The 18,549-nt window shown below is 37.9% G+C and overlaps 1 protein-coding gene across 5 annotated transcripts in view; it reads left to right on the top strand.

Moving 5' to 3' along the window:
- The window catches only part of ATP8B4 (ATPase phospholipid transporting 8B4 (putative)), a 301,636-nt gene that overhangs the window by 79,024 nt on the left and 204,063 nt on the right, over window positions 1–18,549 (top strand). The gene's annotated exons all lie outside the window — the stretch shown is intronic.

The following is an 18,549-nucleotide window of genomic DNA, read 5'->3' as shown; positions in this document are numbered from 1 at the left end:
TCCTAAGGTCGCACAGCTAGATAGTGGCTCCCATTCTTCTAACTATGGTGTCCAGCTACATACCAGGTGCTTTGTACACTGCTAATCTGCCACAAAACCAAGCAAGATGAAGCAGGTCTCCATTTCCAGAGCTAATAGGTGGCAAAACTGGAATTCTAATTCAGATTGGCCAGATTCCAAAGCCTGTTTTCCCCATGATACCATGCTGCTCTTTTGACCAATCCCAACAAACATCACCACCAAAACAAACAAAATCTCCCAAATCTCTTCTCCTTCCCTCACATACCTACTTATAAAATATATTTATACTCTGGAGATGAAGGCAGATAAAGGAGATAAAAAATTTTACAAATGTGAAACTAAGAATGACCTTAAATCTTACCCTTAGCATTGTAAATGAGAACTTGGGAGAAAAATTTACACAAAGCTCAGATAAAAGCTGTGATTTCCTTAAGCCCTAAGCCTGGCCAAGCAAGTGTTTCTCTTTGAAGGCTGAAGGAAGATATTTCAATACCTAGAGCACCTTAATTTATCAACAAAGCCTAAAGCTTCAAGGCATATTATAGGATACAGCACAGGCTTAAAAATGATCAAAAGTGCTTTTAAGAGATAAAGGGTTTAGAACATTAACAGAAGACAAAGTTAATGATTCTAGGTGAAATTAATTGGTAAATTAGATATGATACTGTGAGCGCTGGGAGGTAGAAAACATAAAATTACAAGTGGTATTTTGGACTGCCCAGATGTATACAGCAAAGCAGGATTGGAGAGTGTAGGGAGAGCCAGCCAAGTGCTAGAATTATTCTCATTAGAAAGGAGTTCAAAGTTTTCCTGGTTAATAATAGGAATGAATAATGCTAGTAATGAAAACAGTGGTTGTATTAAAATATGTTAATGTTAAAAATGTTAGAAAAATTGTGAAAGTGAGCCAAGTATCCAGACTCATTATCCCTATTAAAAGGAGTTCAAAGTGGATGGTACAAGTTATGAAAACAGTTGTAGTTGTATTAAGATGTGTTGATGTCAAAAAATGTCAGGAAAAAGTATTAGATTAATTATGGCTATTTTCTGATTTTGTTTAAAAATAAAGAAATGATGTTGGAAAACATTGGTTTTCCCACTGGTTCTCCTTTCCCTTTTTTAAAATAGGCACAGGCACATACCATCCTCATTCAATTTTCTTGAACATCAACAGAATTTAAGAAGGGAGATGAACTCATTTCAGTCATCAGGAAGTTATCCTGCCTCAAACTCAGAAACTTCCATAAAGCTAGATGCTTAATATCTGAATGTATTTTATGCACAAACACAGATAGGAAGTTTCTAAAGGATTTTATTTTTTTGAGCTAAATTGTTGATCCCATTTAGGAAGTACACAGGCTTATATAAGTTGGTGAAAATGTGACCAAATAGTTTTACATGCTTAGAAAGAAAGACTTCCATCCAAATATAGCAATTCTGATATCCTGATTTATTCCTAGAATCTTAACATGTCTTGTGGATGGAATTTGCTGTTGCTCTTGTGATTTTTGTGCTTGCTAGAACAATGGTAATTTGGATTTTCCAGAGAGTGTTCGTTCAGTGTGACAACTTGGCTGACTCTCAGCTGTTAGTGCTACAATGACATGACCAAGACTCCCTTCAAAACAAACTTTTTTTTCCTCCCACCCATTTATACAGGGTTTTATATATTTCCACTTCTTTTTTCTCTTAGAATAGGTGGTTAAGAGTAGAGTAGAAAAATATGGTCCACCATTATTCTGGGTATGTGAGCTTGAGTGAGGTTGGTTACAAGGACCTCTTTAGGCCCGCATTATAATGATGTGTCTGTGTTTCTGAGAGCAGGCTGGCAGAACAGTAAAACTTTGTGTTCCTGTGTGTGGAGGTGAATTGAAAGTTCACTGTCCTTTTTTTTCTTCCAAACATTTATTTATTTGAGAGGGAGACAGGGCACATGTGCACTCATAAGCAGAGCAGTGAGGAGGGGCAAAGGGAGAGAGAGAATCTCAAGCAGACTCTCCTCTGAGCATGGAGCCTAATGCAGGACTTGATCCCATGACACCTGAGATCATGACCTGAGCTGAAACCAAGAGTTGGATGGTTAACTGACTGAACCACCCAGGTGCCCCTGTCCTTTTTTTATAGAAATAAAAATGACTTTCAAAATTCAACATACTCACAATGTACCTGCTCTAAGCCTAGAAACATGTATGTTTGTTGCCTAACTTTCCAAAGAAGATTTGAGGCAGTGTACAACAAGAATATAAAGCTCAAAGGGATAAACATACACAAGGAAACTGGTATGGAATGAATAAGTCACAGAGATGAAAGGTACTGCGTAGGGAATTTGGTCAAGGGTGTTGTAATGGTGTTGTATGGTGACAGATGGGAACTCTAGTTGTGGTAAGCATATTACCTGTGGAGTTGTTAAATCACTGTGTTGTACACCTGAAACTGATGTAACATTGTGTGTCAACTGTACTCAAATAAAAAAAATGAAAATGAGATGAGCAGGCTATTTTTAGTGGGCCCCAAAGTACATGCCAGCAGGCCTTATCTGCTTAGAATGGCAATGCGTTGAATGCTACTGGGATTACTAAGATGGGGTGTAAAGGTTTTGCTCTCTACCTGAGCATATATGTTCTACTCAAGAAGAGAAGACTAGCCCATAAGAACAAACTCAGTAATAGGTATCAAGGAAAAGATAATGCTAAATCCTTAATTGTGTGATGTGGCTTTTAAGTGTTAGGGAAAGTGTTTGAGGAAGTCTTGCCAGAGAAAATGGGAATTGATGTGAGCCTTGCTTGTTTGTACCATCAACATTAGGAAGGGGAGAAATGAGCAAAGTCCTGTAGTTGGACCTAATTGGGGGTGAGGGGTGTGTCATAGGAAATTATTGTTCAGGTAGGTAAGATCAGATTGTTCAAAAAAATTTGAGTATAAAGCAACTCCTTGTCTCAGGAGTTGAAGAGTCACAAAGTGAAAAATAATTTTATTTGCCTTCCAGATAAAAGAGACTAGATATCCAAATGGAGATGCCCAGGTAATATGGAATGTAACTGGGTGGGCTTACAGCTGTAGAACAGGGATATCAGTTGGAAGAAGATGCTTGAAACTAGGAAAAAAATGGAACTTGTTGAGGAATGATGGCTGACCTGTGCGGTGTGGGGGTAGAAACCCACATTTAGTTAGGGGAAGCGGGGAGCCCAAGAAGGAGCAGAGAGCAGCAGAGATTAAGAACAAAGGGAGGACAGTGAGATGAAAGCCAGGGGAAAGGAGCCTCTCAGGAAACGGGGGCGGGGGGTAGGGGGAGGTGGGGAGATGGGTAGATAACCATACCTAATGCTAGGTGCCCATGAGATTAAGAACTAAGGAAAAAGGTCTTTATTTATTTATTTTTTTAATTTGAGTATAGTTGCCACACAATGTTACATTAGTTTCAGGTGTACAACATAGTGAGTCGACAAAGCTGTATGTTACACTGTGCTCATCACAAGTGTAGCTACCATCTGTTACCATATAGTGCTATTAACAATACCACTGACTGTATTCCCTGAGCTATACCTTTTATTCTCATGACTTATTCATTCCATAACTAGAAGCCTGTACTTCCCACTCCCCTTCACCCATTTTTCCCCATCCTTCCTCCACCTCCCCCACAGCCATCACTTTGCTCTCTATAGGTCTAATTCTACTTTTGGTTTCTTTATTTCATTTATTTTGTTTTTTAGATTGCATATATGAGTGCGATCATATGGTATTTGTCTTTCCAGTCTGACTTCTTTCACTTAGCATAATACCTTCTAGGTCCCTCCATGTTGTTGCAAATGGCACGATTCTTTTTGTATCACATTATCCTTATCTATTTGTGCATGAACATTTAGGCTGCTTCCATACTTTGGCTATTGTAAATAATGCAGTAAACATAGGGGTGCATATATCTTTTTGAGTTAGTATTTTCTTTTTCTTTGGGTAAATACCTAGTGCTGGAATTATTGGATCATATGGTGTTTTCATTTTTTTGAGGAACTTCTATAGGGAGCAATTAGAGGACCTGAAGAAAACAGTTTTATTATTATTTTTTTTAAATTGGGATTTGGAAGTCAAAGGGCAGAAAAAATATGCAAGAAAGAAGGGCGTGGGGTATAGGCCACTCAATTAAGAATTTGCAATAAAAAAGAGAGAAGTAGTATAAAAGCTTTCAGGCTCACTGAAATTAAGTACATTTTTGAATGAGCCTTCTTACATATTTTGGCTATCCAAGTCCATGGGAAGGTAAAACTCTTAAGTATTTTTTTGCGGGTTGGGGGGACTCTTGGGATATCAACATGCTGGGACACATCTGACTCCTGCTTTAATCCCCAACCTGATGGGAAATTTGGGTTTCTCTTTCTTTTCTTCATGAGCAATCTAGTTGCAGTGCCAACGTGCTGTAGATCTCACCAGTAGGCCTGATTACCAGGGCAATTTATGCACCAACCGAAGAGTACAGATGATGACAAGCAGTGTGACAAGTTGGAATTAGTTGTGGAAAGTGCCAGAGACTTGCATTTGTTATGGGTTTCTGGTTGTTGGTTGCTGTGTTTTGTATTGGGGTATTCCCATAGCAACAGTGGTTTTTTAGAAAACATTGAAAATGTCTTCTGTTTTGTGTGCTGTTAATATCTGTGTAAATTATTCTATGTTCTATGTGACAGAAGTTTTTCCTTTATACTTGTAGGAGAAAAGGTAATTTTTGGACTTCATTTTCTTTTCGGATTTAAGAGTTTAAAAGTATAAACATTTTATCTCTTTGACATCTGATTTATTTAAATAGTGTTATTCTTTGGCTAAGCATTTGTCTGATTCCTCATCTCTTTAATTTGGTTAGTCTGTTTTAATCTTTTGTTTTAGCCTCTGAATTGTTCTAAAATGGCACATTAAGGTAATTAAGGAATCCAGTTAAACTCTAAAACTCTGAAATGTTTGCTTGTTATTTACCTGTTCCAGGCTTGAGATAATTTCAGTATCCTCATAAACTTGTTCCATTTCATCTGTTTGTAAAGTAAATTTCAAGTAAAGACACACAGATTTTTTTCAAGTTTTGCTTTCTTCATTGCAACGACATGAAATTGAAAAGTTTCCAAACAATATGTAATCGGAATTAGAAGAATTAAAATAAGCCAATTTTGGTGTTAGAATTTTAGAGCTCATTATTGTCAGGATACAGTGGTATAAATTTAAACCAAGACCAAGAAATGGAAGGATGGAGCAGGAAGAGAAATAACTTCCTGTGTGGAGTGAGCAATTCATCTTCAGTTTCCTTTGTTGGCAAAACGTTTGTGAAAGTTATACATAAATCAATCATGTGGATAAAATTGGGCAAGTTCAGTAACAGTTGAGAAGTTAATGGAAAAACCAACAACCCCAACAGTTTCAAAGTGGTTTTTATCTTGTTTTGCAGTTTTCTTTATTGGACCAAATAGTTTGGTTCTGTGAATCATGTTATGAAAAGATGGCGATTACCATATTTTAGATTTTGTAGTTGCAAAATTAATCAAATAGTTTGTGTTAAAAATGTCTCAAATTCATGTCCACAATTATGAAACCAGTGGTCAGATTACTGTTATATTTTGTATCTGTATTTTTTCTGCAGTTTCTTATAAAGGTAAGCTATTTAGGCATGAAAGTCAAACTGGAAGATACTTTAAAAACGATCCTAGGAGTTGGTTAGGAGCTATATATGTATGGGTATAAATCTATGTGTGTTGCATGAATGCGTGCATGTAGGTAAGGTTATAGTTGTAACTCCGTGTATCCATCTTTGTAATAATGTTCTGGCTTGACTAGAAAAAGCCTGTTCTTTGAGGAATTAAACACAGGACAGCAATCAGATTCCTGTGTCTAGATCAGTGATATAAATCTCTGCTGGTACCCCTGTCTTGACTTCTCTAGCAGCCCTAATTGTTCTGGGTTTCATTCATGCTCCTTGGTTGTGAATCTTGCTGTGAAACAAGGTCACATCATTATGGCTGTGGCTGTCCAGGTGCTTTTTGCATAGGTTGCAGATGGTGACATCGTTCCGCACCAATAGTTGAGAAATGCAGGGAACAAGAGTTGCTTCATACAAATCGAAAAACCTGACTGACTTCTCTGGTACTGTAAAGAAGTTAGCTTAAGTTCATTATAGAATCTCAGTGTGGAATTATCCTTTCAAGCTTTCCCATTCACTTCTCTCTACAGAATTCTCACTGCATATCCAGTCTTTGTTTATATCCCTTACAAGAGGGCAACTCACCACCTCTCTTTAGTGGGAAAGGGTGAGGGGTGAGGGGTCCCACCTGGCTCAGTTTTTCTTTAATTATTCTGATGATGCTCCCAAACTAGGGAGAATAGATAATTTATCTTCCAAACCAGGATACTTTTGAGAATGAAAGGGGATCCTATTAGTTATTTTGCTAAGATGATGGGCATAAACTGGAACTGTCACCCTATCCATAACATATTTTCAACTTTTGTATTTATTGACTGAATTTGGAACTTCTCTGGGGCTCTGTCTTTGGGTAGTTTTGATTATTAAACAGTTTTTCCTTCAGTTGAACTAAATTGATTTTTCTCTTGCTTTATTATCTATTGGTTTAGCTTTTCTTCTGAGGCCAAAGCTGAGCAAACATATCTCCTGATCCACATGACAAACCTGATAATGTATTTAAAATACCAAACTTGGGCTCATTGATTAGACTAATCTCCAGGACAGTCACCTGCAACCCCACCTTTTTTCCCCAAAGAGTTTCAGCTTTTCCATAACCAACCCCATAAAATGGGTTGTTCCAGAGTCAAACACCATATTCTAGAAGTTATTTGAGCAGCTAGAAGTAGCAGAAGAATTATTACTGCAGTCTAAGATTGTACTAGCTTTTTGGTGATTGTTGACTCCTCTTAATCTCTTATTAATTTCATTTTCATCATTAATGACAAAGACTGTGTCACATTTATCTCTTATCTTGCTTGTCATAGAACTTGACACACAACAGGTATTATTTCCTCTGTCATTAAATATCTCTTTCATCATTGTGTCATATGCAGACTTACGAGCATGTTTTCTGCATCTTCACTGATATCTAATCCAATGGGCCAGTTAAATCAAAAGCTCTGGAAGTGGAGTCCAACCACTGGTATATTTTTTAAGCTTTCTGGATGATTCTAATTAGCAAACAGGGTTGAGAATCACTGTTATAAGTTAGTAATAAAAATTTGAGTACAACACAGTTGAGGACACATCACTGGATACCCCCTCCCCTTGAACCATTAATCATTATGAATTTCTGACTTAGGTAGTTTCCAATTTCTATAGTTAACTCTCCTTGCTACCAACCTAATTTTTAAGTTTATTATTGCGTTTTATCTTAATAAGCAGAAATATTTTTTTAAAGTTGTTACAGTGCTGGTTAGATGGCTTCTATATGGAAGCAGAAGGGTGGAATAAATAATTGAGCTTTAAAGATTCCTTTCCAAGTCATGTTTCTATGATTCTTGCAAACCACTTAGTTCCATGTTGCAATATTTTAAATACTCCTGTAGCCCAAATGCCACAAAAACGCCATTGTTCTAAGCAAGACATTTTTGAGGTTAGAAGCACAAATGGGCTGAACTTCTTCATAATGTTTTGCAGAGACAGCGTTGTTCAGAATTTTCTAGGTGAGAAAATATGTTAAAGAGATGTTTGACTTTTCTTCTTCTCCCTTGCTCTCTGATCTGGTAATAAACTGTATGGAGATGGTGTGCTAAAAATTGTGAAAAATATGCATTTATGCTACTGCCTAACTTATTTTGGTAAAAGTAGTTCTCCAGGTTTTGTACTGGAAATTACTGGTTTGTTTTGTGAATTACTAATAATTATATTAGCTCATGTTTTGTTTTGATAAAAGGAATTGCTTTTCTCCCCACGTATTATTTTGTATTTTCCAGTTGGGTTTTCAGCCTGGTATCAAGTAATTAGTATTTGTCACTTTGTTAAATACTTTAGAGACTTAAAAAAATATAAAATCTTAGCCCTTCAAGAGTTTGCTATCCCCTTGGAATTTTGAGATCATTTTGTATGCATGAATGAAATAACAGTATAAGACATTGTAATATTAAGTATGAAAATGAATAGTGTTCGACTTATAATTAGCATTTTCACTATATCTGGGTAAGGAAGACAATTTTCTAAAAAGAGATGAATCATTTTCTTAAGGTTGTATTGGTAATTATGTCTTTTAAAAATTATGAAAGAATGGCAAAATACCATGTTGCATTTATATAAAATGGTCTCTCTCGATTTGGGGAACCATTTGGCGAAAGGTCAAGTGTCAGTCACCTTTTAGCCCATCTCAACCTAAACTGACTGAAGAAAATGATGAGCTCATTCAAAAGTATTCCTGGGACATACTGGAATTAAATTTTTTGAGTATGAAAGGTAGTTGAATTTTTTTTGTTTAATTCAAATGTGATATATATACGATTTCTGAAAATCAATACTTCAAATATTTTAACATCAGGAATAATTCTGAATTTGTTTTATGAACAAATAATTACAAATAAATTCCTGAAGCCATACAGGGCCTATACGCTATTGCCTGTGCAAATGATCAGTATTTTGCATTTTGCACGTCAGCATTTTAAAAAAAGGGTTACTTGCACTTCCATTTCTTCTCCTCACCCTGCCGTGCTCCCCCTTGCTTTCATATACCTATGGAATTTCTTCCATAGTCCTGTGTTTTCCAACTTAATCCTTGGTCTGATCTTCTATTTGTAAGAGCTTAAATTGAAAATGTGTGAAAAACCTCCATTTTCCCCCAGTGATTTTTCTTTTCATTCAATGTATTTTTCTTGAAGGATTAAAGGATATGTCTGGAAGAATATCTTCAGCTGGGTCAAAAGGACATTTTTGTCTTTATAGTCTAAGTCCTGGTGTAAGGCATTTATTTGTGATGATTTAGTTCCATGGTTTATTAGTGAAATCAAGTGTTCTCTGAGAGTTCATGATCTATAGTGCACAAATGGGACTTTTTGGATTTGTACTAATCTAATTATTTACATAGACTTTTGAAAAAATACATGCAGCCTTGCTTATATAACAGAAATTTGTGCTTATTAGTACTCTTAGAGGTTATTTAATATTTTGCTTCTTGAAGTGTGGTCCACAGACCAGCATCACTGGCTTCATCAGGAGCTTATTAGATAAGCAGAATTCAGTCCCTCCTCTCCAACTATTGACTCAGAATCTGCATTTTAACAAAACCCCCAAAGGATTTATATATACATTTGGGTTTCAGAAACAATGGACCAAAAAAAAAAAAAAAAAAAAGTAAGCAATGGACCAATCCTCTATTCTTGTTTTAGTTAGGAGTGCCCTGAAGATTTTGACAAAAACAAAGAGGTGAGGAGGGAAACGAAGTATTTAATTATCAAGCATAATGCTAATACTTTAAACGTGTTCTCAGTTAATCTTCACATGCATGGTAGATATTATTACCCACATTTTATAGATAGGGACACTGAAGATTGGAGGGACTAGGAGATATTTTTCCAAGGTTACTTAGCTGGTAAAATGTTGAGTCACCATGCAGATTGAGGAATCCAAGCCCTCACTTTTTCCTAATACTCAATTATTTCTTGGGGCAATTGGCATTCCCTAAGTACTTATTAATTGGATTGTTGTTTCTTTATGGGGAATATGACTTAGATTTTTTGGGAAAACATCTTCAAGAAGCTCTTGAAGCTTTCCTGAAACAAGGGGGCTTGCAGGGAGCGTCTTCTAAATCTATGAATTTTAAATTGGAAATTTGATTTTTTTGTCTTCTACATGTAATTCCTTTCTTTAAGGCAGGTCTGCCTTCTGAACTCCCTTCTTTCTTTCCATCCGTCTCCCTGCCTTGTTCTTTGCCTACCCCTTTTCCTTTATAATAGCCTCTGTCAAAAAAATAGTTGTCTGTCATGAGTAAGAGGGCACGTGTTGAAAAGTATTTTATATTGTGATTTTACAACAGAAACCTAGGACATTTTAATAGCATTTTTCAGGGAAACAATCGGGCTCATTCACAAATGCAAAATCCAGTTTGAATTCATAGTGTGGGTGGTGTACAATGTTGGTGATCTAGGCTGTGATAAATCCCTTCCTGAAGTATGTTCGATGGTAAGTAAAGTGCTTTCAGGTGAAGCTATTTAGGGTAGACTATGCCATACCTTCTATTTTCCAGCTTCCCTCCCCATATCTTCCCATCTCTACCTAGTTGCCTGGCAGTTTACTGTTTCCAAGATCTTTCATCAGGAAGGAGACCTGTGTCACATTGTAGGGTTGGAAATTAATGTATCCTTCTTTGGGTATGGAGTCAAAATGGAAGACAATGGCCAGAGAATGTGTTTGACCCAAAGAGTTGACCTATAATATATAGTCATGTGTTAGGTGTGTAAATTTTTTTGGTAGGGGGCTTCTCTGAATCACTGCTAGAGTCGACTCCTTATTTGTTCATCTACTCATGCATTTATTTAACCACCGTTATTATGAAAAATTAAAAGTATTATTAAAAATTATAAAAAGCAACGATTATTGAGGAATTGCTGTGTGCCTGGCATGGGGGTGAGGTCCATAGAGGTGAACAAGACTCAGTAGTATTTTTCTTCAAGGAGCTCACAGTCCAGTGGGGGCTCTTCAGGTTTGGAATCAGAAAGTTTTCTAGGAGCCCGGGGAGGAGGTGCTGTGGCTCATGACTGGCTTGACCTTTTCAAGTGTTTTTAGCCTTTCTGGGTGTCACTTTCCTTACTGAGGATATAGGCAAATTATTTCCCCGGAGAAGGACTATTGTGGGAAGAGAATATCTAAAATGGGTTTGACATCCTTTGTTATAAAATTATAAGTAAAACAACCATTTGGGAAAACCAGTTTCTCCTAAAATCCTCAGGCCACATGCCATAGTCAGATCCTATCCTCCACCCCCTTTACATCCTTTGTCTTTACTTATATTGACATAGGTGACCCTCAGTAGAGGGTCACAGAGCACGGGCTTCTATTCCCATGAAATGCCTCCTGATTCTCTTCTGCCAAACTCTTTGGCTTTTTCTTCCCCCAAACTGACACACTTGCATAGGAGTCTGGATGAACTTTTTGAACCCTTAACCTCAGATGGAGTCAATCAGGAGGAGGAATGTATAAAAGGAAGGCACTGGGAAAGAGGAATGTGAAGGAAGTAGAATGAGATGGTGGAAAAGGTGTGGGTGATGCAACTAGGAGCCTGTCCTTGCTTTCTCCCTGCCTCCCTTCATTCATTCATTCATTCATTCATTCATTTATTTATTCATTCAGGAAACGGGAAAGGATCTGGTCTGCTCTGTGCACTCACTGTTACTCCTAGCTGGCCTCCCAGTGATGCTTGGGTGGATCACTAACTATTAAATAAACAAATCCCCAGTGGAGCCCTGGAGCCTAGTACTTAGAACTGTTCTGTGAGCAGCTCAGCTGCAAATTAGTTCAGTGACTTAGAGCATCTGTCTTAGTGAGTTTTGAATGGAGACTCACATTTGAAAGCACTGTGCATTTTCTCTGTTCATATTATGGGAGTCCTTGCTCTGCTCAGCACTCACATGAGCTTCTTACTGAATCTCTATGTCTGCTCTTACAAAGGACAACTGCCTGTCTTTATGTATGTCACCAGGGAGTGCCATTTCCAGTTCCCCGAAGCAAATTTAGTCTTCATGTAACTCAGACCATCCTAAGCAAAAATTGCTGAAAACTCATTAAACTCTTTGTAGGTGATGTGATCATAAAAATAAAAGATTGACACTTCAATTTATTTATAAACTATTATTGTTGCTATTGTGTTTTAATTATAGAAGATATTTTGAAGCCTCGCTCTTCTCCCATTCCATGTAGAGAATTTTCTTTTCCTTGTGTCCCAACTGGTCCTTTCTCCTTCCCTCTCCTTTATCCTTTACTCTCAAGTAAAAACTACTCAAAAGACAAAAAAAATCACAAAGATGATGTGGGTTTGTCTAAATTTAGATTTATTGCCCAACCGTGGATGAGAATGGGCTGGAGACCAAGAAAAGGTAGGAATGTTGTAGGAGGGCATCTCTATAAGTTGGCCATGGGTCCTAATTGCCCCAGCACCCTGCTGGGGGTGGGAATTCAGAGATGTACACACTTCTCAACTGATCCCCAGGGGTTCAGGAGAAAACTACATGGTGTTATTTGTGTAGCACCCTAGTGTAAGAGGTAGAATCCTAGGAAGGATTAGACTATTTGTAGTGTGTTATTATAACCCCTTGGCCCTTCGGGAAATTTTTTATGGGTGTCTCCTCATTAACTGGACTTTTCCATTGTGCCTTTATTATTGTCATAAATGCTGAGGTCTTGCCTGAAATTTGGCCTAGTTTCCAGATGGCACAGCAGTGTGAACATGGTCTAATTTTTAGTCCTAATAAACAAAGCAACTCGTATACACTATGTTGTCCAAAGATACTCTTGTGGTTCAGGAAATGGGCCTGAGCAAGCCAGCTCCATATCAACTCAAAGAAATGTCCACTCTGGTTGTCTAGGCACTTTAAAGCCCTAGAATGAGATGGGCCAATAGGCCCAAGCTGGGGATCTGCTTCCCCACAGATGGCAGATCTACAAGGAAGGGGCACAGAAGAGCTCTGGAAAAGCAGAAATAGGCAAACAAATCATTAGGGATGCCCTATGAAAGTCCCACTGAAATACAACCTTTGATTTTTTTTTCTCTTTTGTATGGCTTCCTTTTGTTTTATATCTTAGCTCCCTGGAGAAAGCATATACTAGTTCTCTCTCTCAACCTGTATAATTTTAAGAGTATTTTTACTTTTTCAGATGTCACAAAAGAAAAGTTAACTTTTTTTTTTTTTGGACCTAGTTAGAATGCTTTATATGTTGTATGCATCTAAACACCCTGGAGGAAAAAAAATTAATCTCAGAGGGAAATTTAATTTGTTCCCCTGGTAATTTGTCCAAAATTAGTTCTTTGTAGACAAATTACTATTCCTAGGCCATTTACTAGCTCTAGAACAGTCTTGCAGAAGCTGGAACACTAAACTAAGTTCTGAAGATAGAAAAGAAAATGAGGTTTATGTTACTGCCAGGCAGATTTGCTCTGGGGGGAGACTGAGGCTGAAAGCTTGCCTACCTACTGTCTATGTTTCTGAGGTCTAGATGGGAAAAGAAACTCCCTAGACAAGCCTGATTATGCTTTCCCTAGATTGAAGGGACTGAAGTCACTGCTTTAGCTGATTGAATTAATGTGCATCTTTCACGGTCCTTTGGTTTAGAAAGGGACTTTTCTTTACCAAAGAACGTTCTAGGAGGGTCAATGGATTTATTAATCAAGAGGGAGTCAGATATTCCTTGTTTCTGGCTCATTTCCCAGGGAACACATACCATTTGGGAGAACACATGACTCTACAAAACAGCTTTTATGGGCAGCCCTATAACCGCTCTAAGCCTCAATTTCTTCATTTGCAAAGTGGTGAAGTAGCAATGGCTCATTAGATTTTTTGAAGATTATGTGAGATGATATATGCACAGTGCTCAGCACAGTGCTTGGCCTATGTAGGGAGATGATACATGTTAGCAGGTGTCCTTGTATGACACAGCAACACCATTACATACAAAGTCATACTTCATTTCACATCCAAGTCTTGGTAACACATGGGTCATACTCATTTCCTTTGATTATAACAATGTTTAGTCTGGCAATTTTCAAACTTTTTTTGAGCCTATTCCCTACTTATAAAAAGAAAACCTTCCTGTGTCTTTTGATAGATGAATGTATAAAGAAGTTGTGTTGTATATATATGATGAAATGCTACTTCACCATTAAAAAGAATGGAATTTTGCCATTTGTGACCTAGAGGGTATTATGTTAAGTGAAATAAGTCAAAGAAGGACCACTTATATGTGGAATCTAAAAAACAAAACAAATGAACAGACAAAAAGACAGAATCAGACTCCTAAATGCAGAGAACAAACTGGTGGCTCCCAGATGGAGGGTGGTGGGAGGATGGGCAAAATAGGTAAAGAAAATTAGGAGGTACAAACTTTCACTTATAAAATAAGTTGCAGAGATAAAAAGTAAAGCATATAGGGAATATAGCTAATAATATTGTCATAACGTTGTATGGTGACTACAATTACCATGGTGAGCCTATACATTACTATGTATAGAATTGTCAACTCACTATGTCCTATACCTGAGATTAATTTAACATTGTATTGCAACTATACTTTAATAAAAAAATCCAAATGTTTCCCAGATTAAATACCTAGCAAGGAAAAAAGAAAACATTCCCAATATACATATATTTACTTTATGTATTTGTATGTATGTAGTTACATATGTATATAAATATAAGTATGTATACATATATAGTATGTATGTGTGTGTGTATACATAGTCAAGAAAATCTGCATTAAACATTAATAACCTCAAATTTAAATTTCTTTGTTAAAACATAGATAGAAGTTACTGGTTTTTTTTTAATAGTCTGAAGGACTGTTGGGCATCCTCTGGAGGAGGGGTGCCCCAGTGGTCTCATCAGGTAGGGTAATCTTGAGGTTGCATGAACCTGAAATGTCAAATAAGCAGGCTTCCTAAGGGAGTCTTGGCAGGCAAGGTGCTCCTGTTCTATTGCTCACTGATTTCTAAATAGCACTGATCTTTTAACTGTGTGATCACTTTAGAAGTTTGTTTATTCCTGCCTCTCTCCCCACAACTAAAGTACAAACTTGCTCTAGGAGGGTAGAGGCTTTGTCCATTCACATCTGTAGGCCTGGCTCAATGACAGTGCCTGTCACATGAAAGGCCCTTAGTTGTATGAATGGATGAATGTTGGGGGAAATGTGCCCTCTCCTCTTTCCCTTCCCACAAATGCTGTTGTTCACGTTGTGGAGCCCAGGCTCAGGAAAACCTTAGGAAGATGGTGATGGTGGTAACGATGATGATGTTTATTGATGGCTCTCTGTAAAGCCTCTTCTGTGGCTCCACCCTCACTCAGCAGTGTTCATAAAGGAGCACTATCATCTTGCCATGCCTCCCAGCCCCGAATGCTATACACTCTTCACTGGGCACCATTTCACTAATACTGAGGAGTTGCGGTTCTGCTTGGTGTGGGTGAGGAGCCAGACACCCAATCTCCAGGCTCATTTGCCCCATACATGATTTCTTTTGGGACCTTTGCATAAACATGGCTGTTTCACTTATTTCCTGAGTGGTGCAAATGCTTTTCGCCCACTTCCTTTTTTTTATGCAAGTGTTCTGTGGCTACCGTCTCTTTTTGGGTTTTATTTTATGGTTTAGAGATAATTTCTCTTTAAGAGTCAGAACTATTTCTCTTTCTGAAATCCATGTTGTACGATCTATCTGTCTCCTCTAATGGCAAGAATATTAGGCTCTTTCCCCCTCAAGCTCCTGACAGTTACTTTTTATAGCTGTCATGTCATAAAAATGTTTCATCAAATGTGGGAGGGAAGATCTTTTGAGAGTGTGGAAACTGTGGTACTCATTGCGAAAGCTCCTGGGGTTTGGCCTGTGGGATCACAGACACAGGCAATGTCCCCAGACAACCACCAGATGCATTTAGACTTGGCCCTCTATGACTCATTCTTTAAGGCAAATATAGAGATAAAAGTACACTACTGTATAAAAATGTAAACTGATCTTGTATGTATTATTAATGTTCTTATCTGGTATTTGGTTGGGAGTAAAAGAAAAATTAACTGAAATTGACTTAGACAATAGAATAAATGAACAAATCATATAACTGAGAAGTCCAGAAATAGGGCTAGCCTCAGGAGAAGCTTGGTCTAGTTTCTTTCTCTGCATTTCCTGGCCCTGAGTCTTCAGTGTAGAATTTATTTTTGGCAGCCTCCCCACCCATGGTCCCAGGATGCTGTCAGTGATCCCTAGGGCTACTTGCTTCCAGGTTGGAATCCAGTAGGAAAGAGAAAGCCAACATCTCCAGCAAATTCCCAGAATTGACATGGGTCATGTGCTAATCCCTGAACTCAAAATTGTAATTAGGAAGATGGGCCATGTAGTTGGCTTAAACTAATCTGGGTCTGACACTGGAGTTATAGATGAGAATTGAATTCATCCAGACCATAAGACTAAGTGATTAATCAGCTAAGTAATCTTAGCTGAAGGGAAGGGGAAGATAGTCAAATGTCTGTTATACCTAGCATTAAAATAAGACGGATTTGTAACACTAAGTTTGGCTTTTGATATTTATTTCTTATAGTTGATGTGTCTTATACTCTCCAAATATTACGCTTAGTTTCCATTTCTGGTTGTGGTGTCCATCTGGGTTTCTGGCTTTCTGCCTTTTGGGCAAGTGGTGACTCTTTCTGATCAATGAGTTGTGAGCATTTGGGTTGAAGCATTAACTTGTGTGCATGAAACAGAGCATTCTCTTTCCCTTTGGAACTGCAATTGGAAGTATCTGAGATGGTGGCTGGTCCATTGTGAGTGACTATGGTGAACAGAATCTTCCTGCTGGCTCATGCTGAATAAGTAGCATGAGCAAGAAATAAACCTTTATTATTTTAAGCCATGAAGACTCTGGAGTTGTTTGTTACTGTGGAATACCCAGTTCATTCTGCCTAGTACATTGAATTTCCTAAACCTATTTGGATTATTTGGGGATTGCTTAGAAAAATCTTATTTTGTCTAATTCTTTCAACGTAAAACTCAACTCAAAAATGCTTTCGCATCTATGATCTCATTTTATCTCCACAGTAGTCCTATAAATATGTATGTGAGAAGTACTATTAGCTTTGCGTTTCCAGTGGAAGAATTTAGATAAACTCCCCAAATGCTCTGTTTACTAACTTAGCAGTGTTTATTTTCTATTTGCTTTGTTTTCTTGGCAATGCAATTATACAGTAGAATCTCATTATAAAAAATAATGCCTCCCATTTTGCTAATATTTAGTTTGATGTTCCCCCTTTGAAAAATTTATCATTTTTACTTTATTCTTTCCCTGTACCAAATAGTTAATGTTAAAATGTAAAGGACTTTGGCCACTGCTGCTTCTGTTGGAAAGCTAAAGGAGTGGTTATCTGTACTATTTACTTGCATTGAACTTTGTCAAGGACCAAGAGAATCACTCTTGAGGGGGATTGAAAGAGAACATAAGAAACTGTAATCATACATCAGGCAATAGATAACCAGAGTTCCTACAGAGAGGATTGACTCAAGGAAAATGTAGATATATGGTATTATTTTCCTCGGTAAGAAAGTGGCAGCAGGCCAAAAATTCAGAATGGAGGACAGAGCAAGGGTTGATTGATCTGAAAGCAGAAGAAAGAACTGCTTTGCCCTGAATTGGGAAAGTACACTGCTGAAAAGTGTGGGTTCTGGAAACAGAGTGCCTGGGTTCAAATCCTGGTTTACACCTGGTTACACCTGGTATACACTTATCAGCTGTATAACCTTGCTTAAATTACTTAATCTCTCCAAACCTGGGATTCCTCTTTTATGAGGGATGAGGATAATAGTACCTATTTCATAAGGATATTGTGAGGATAAAATGAGCTGTGAACTGTAAAGCTCTTAGAACAGTACACATGGGAAGAGCTTGATATATATCAGCTGCCATTATATTATTATTATTCATTGTCAACCTTTCTGTCACCCCCTGTTCCAAGCCACCCATCATCTCTCACCTGGACTAATTAAAAAACCTTCTCATTGGTCTTCTCTCATCTATTCTTATGTCATTTCCAACTTGTTCTCCACCTTGTAGCTAGGCTAATCTTCTAAAGTTAGAATCTCATCAAGTTGCTTCTTTGCTTATAACTTTTCAGTTATTTCCTCTTCACTTAGAATTTTAGTCTTTATGATAAAGTCCAAAATTCTTAGTATGGATTCCAAGGAACTACTCCCTCTAGCCTCAGTTTGTGCTGACCTCTGTAGTACAGCCTCATGGCCCCTTTTGTAGACCCCTAATTGAGCCATCTTCTGCCCACCTCAGGGCCTTGGTATTAATATATTTTAGAGAAGCAATGCTTTTTTTTTCCTCATCCTGATGTTGTCTTGCTGGTGGAGGGATCTTTATTGGGGTGACACTTCTCTTTCCACCCCTTTGCTTACTTTGTAGTGGAGTTATTTATTTGATGTGTCAGTCTTAGAGGGGTATCTGGGCCTCACCAGCTCAGCTCTGCCATCTTCTTCTTGGAAGCAAGCTCCCTGTAGGACGGGTGTTCTCTGATACTCTGATACTCCTCTACTCCTTTCCCATGACATGGGAGGCCTCCCTGCTCTGGAATTGCCCATGACTGTGTGGTTAAGTCTACCTCATCATGGGGTCAATTAACTGGTCCACCTGGTAACAAACTAAAGCCATGACTTCCAGCCTGGCTTCTTTCAGCACTAAAGATGCTGTTTGGATTCTCCAGATGTACTCCTCTCTCCTTGTTCCCCTCCTCTTCCTTCTCCCCATCCCTTCTTCTGAATTGGGATGTCTCTAGTGGTCCATGGTGGAAAAGTCATGCTAAGAGGATAGAGGTGAAGATCTTCTGTG

The sequence above is a fragment of the Eumetopias jubatus genome, unplaced genomic scaffold, assembly GCF_037043125.1.
Source record: "Eumetopias jubatus isolate StellerSeaLion01/CBP00866 unplaced genomic scaffold, mEumJub1_p1.0 scaffold_7, whole genome shotgun sequence".
Classification (NCBI taxonomy): Eukaryota; Metazoa; Chordata; class Mammalia; order Carnivora; family Otariidae; genus Eumetopias; species Eumetopias jubatus.
Note: the sequence above shows the minus strand (reverse complement) of the source record. Positions and strands in the feature narration are given on the sequence as shown.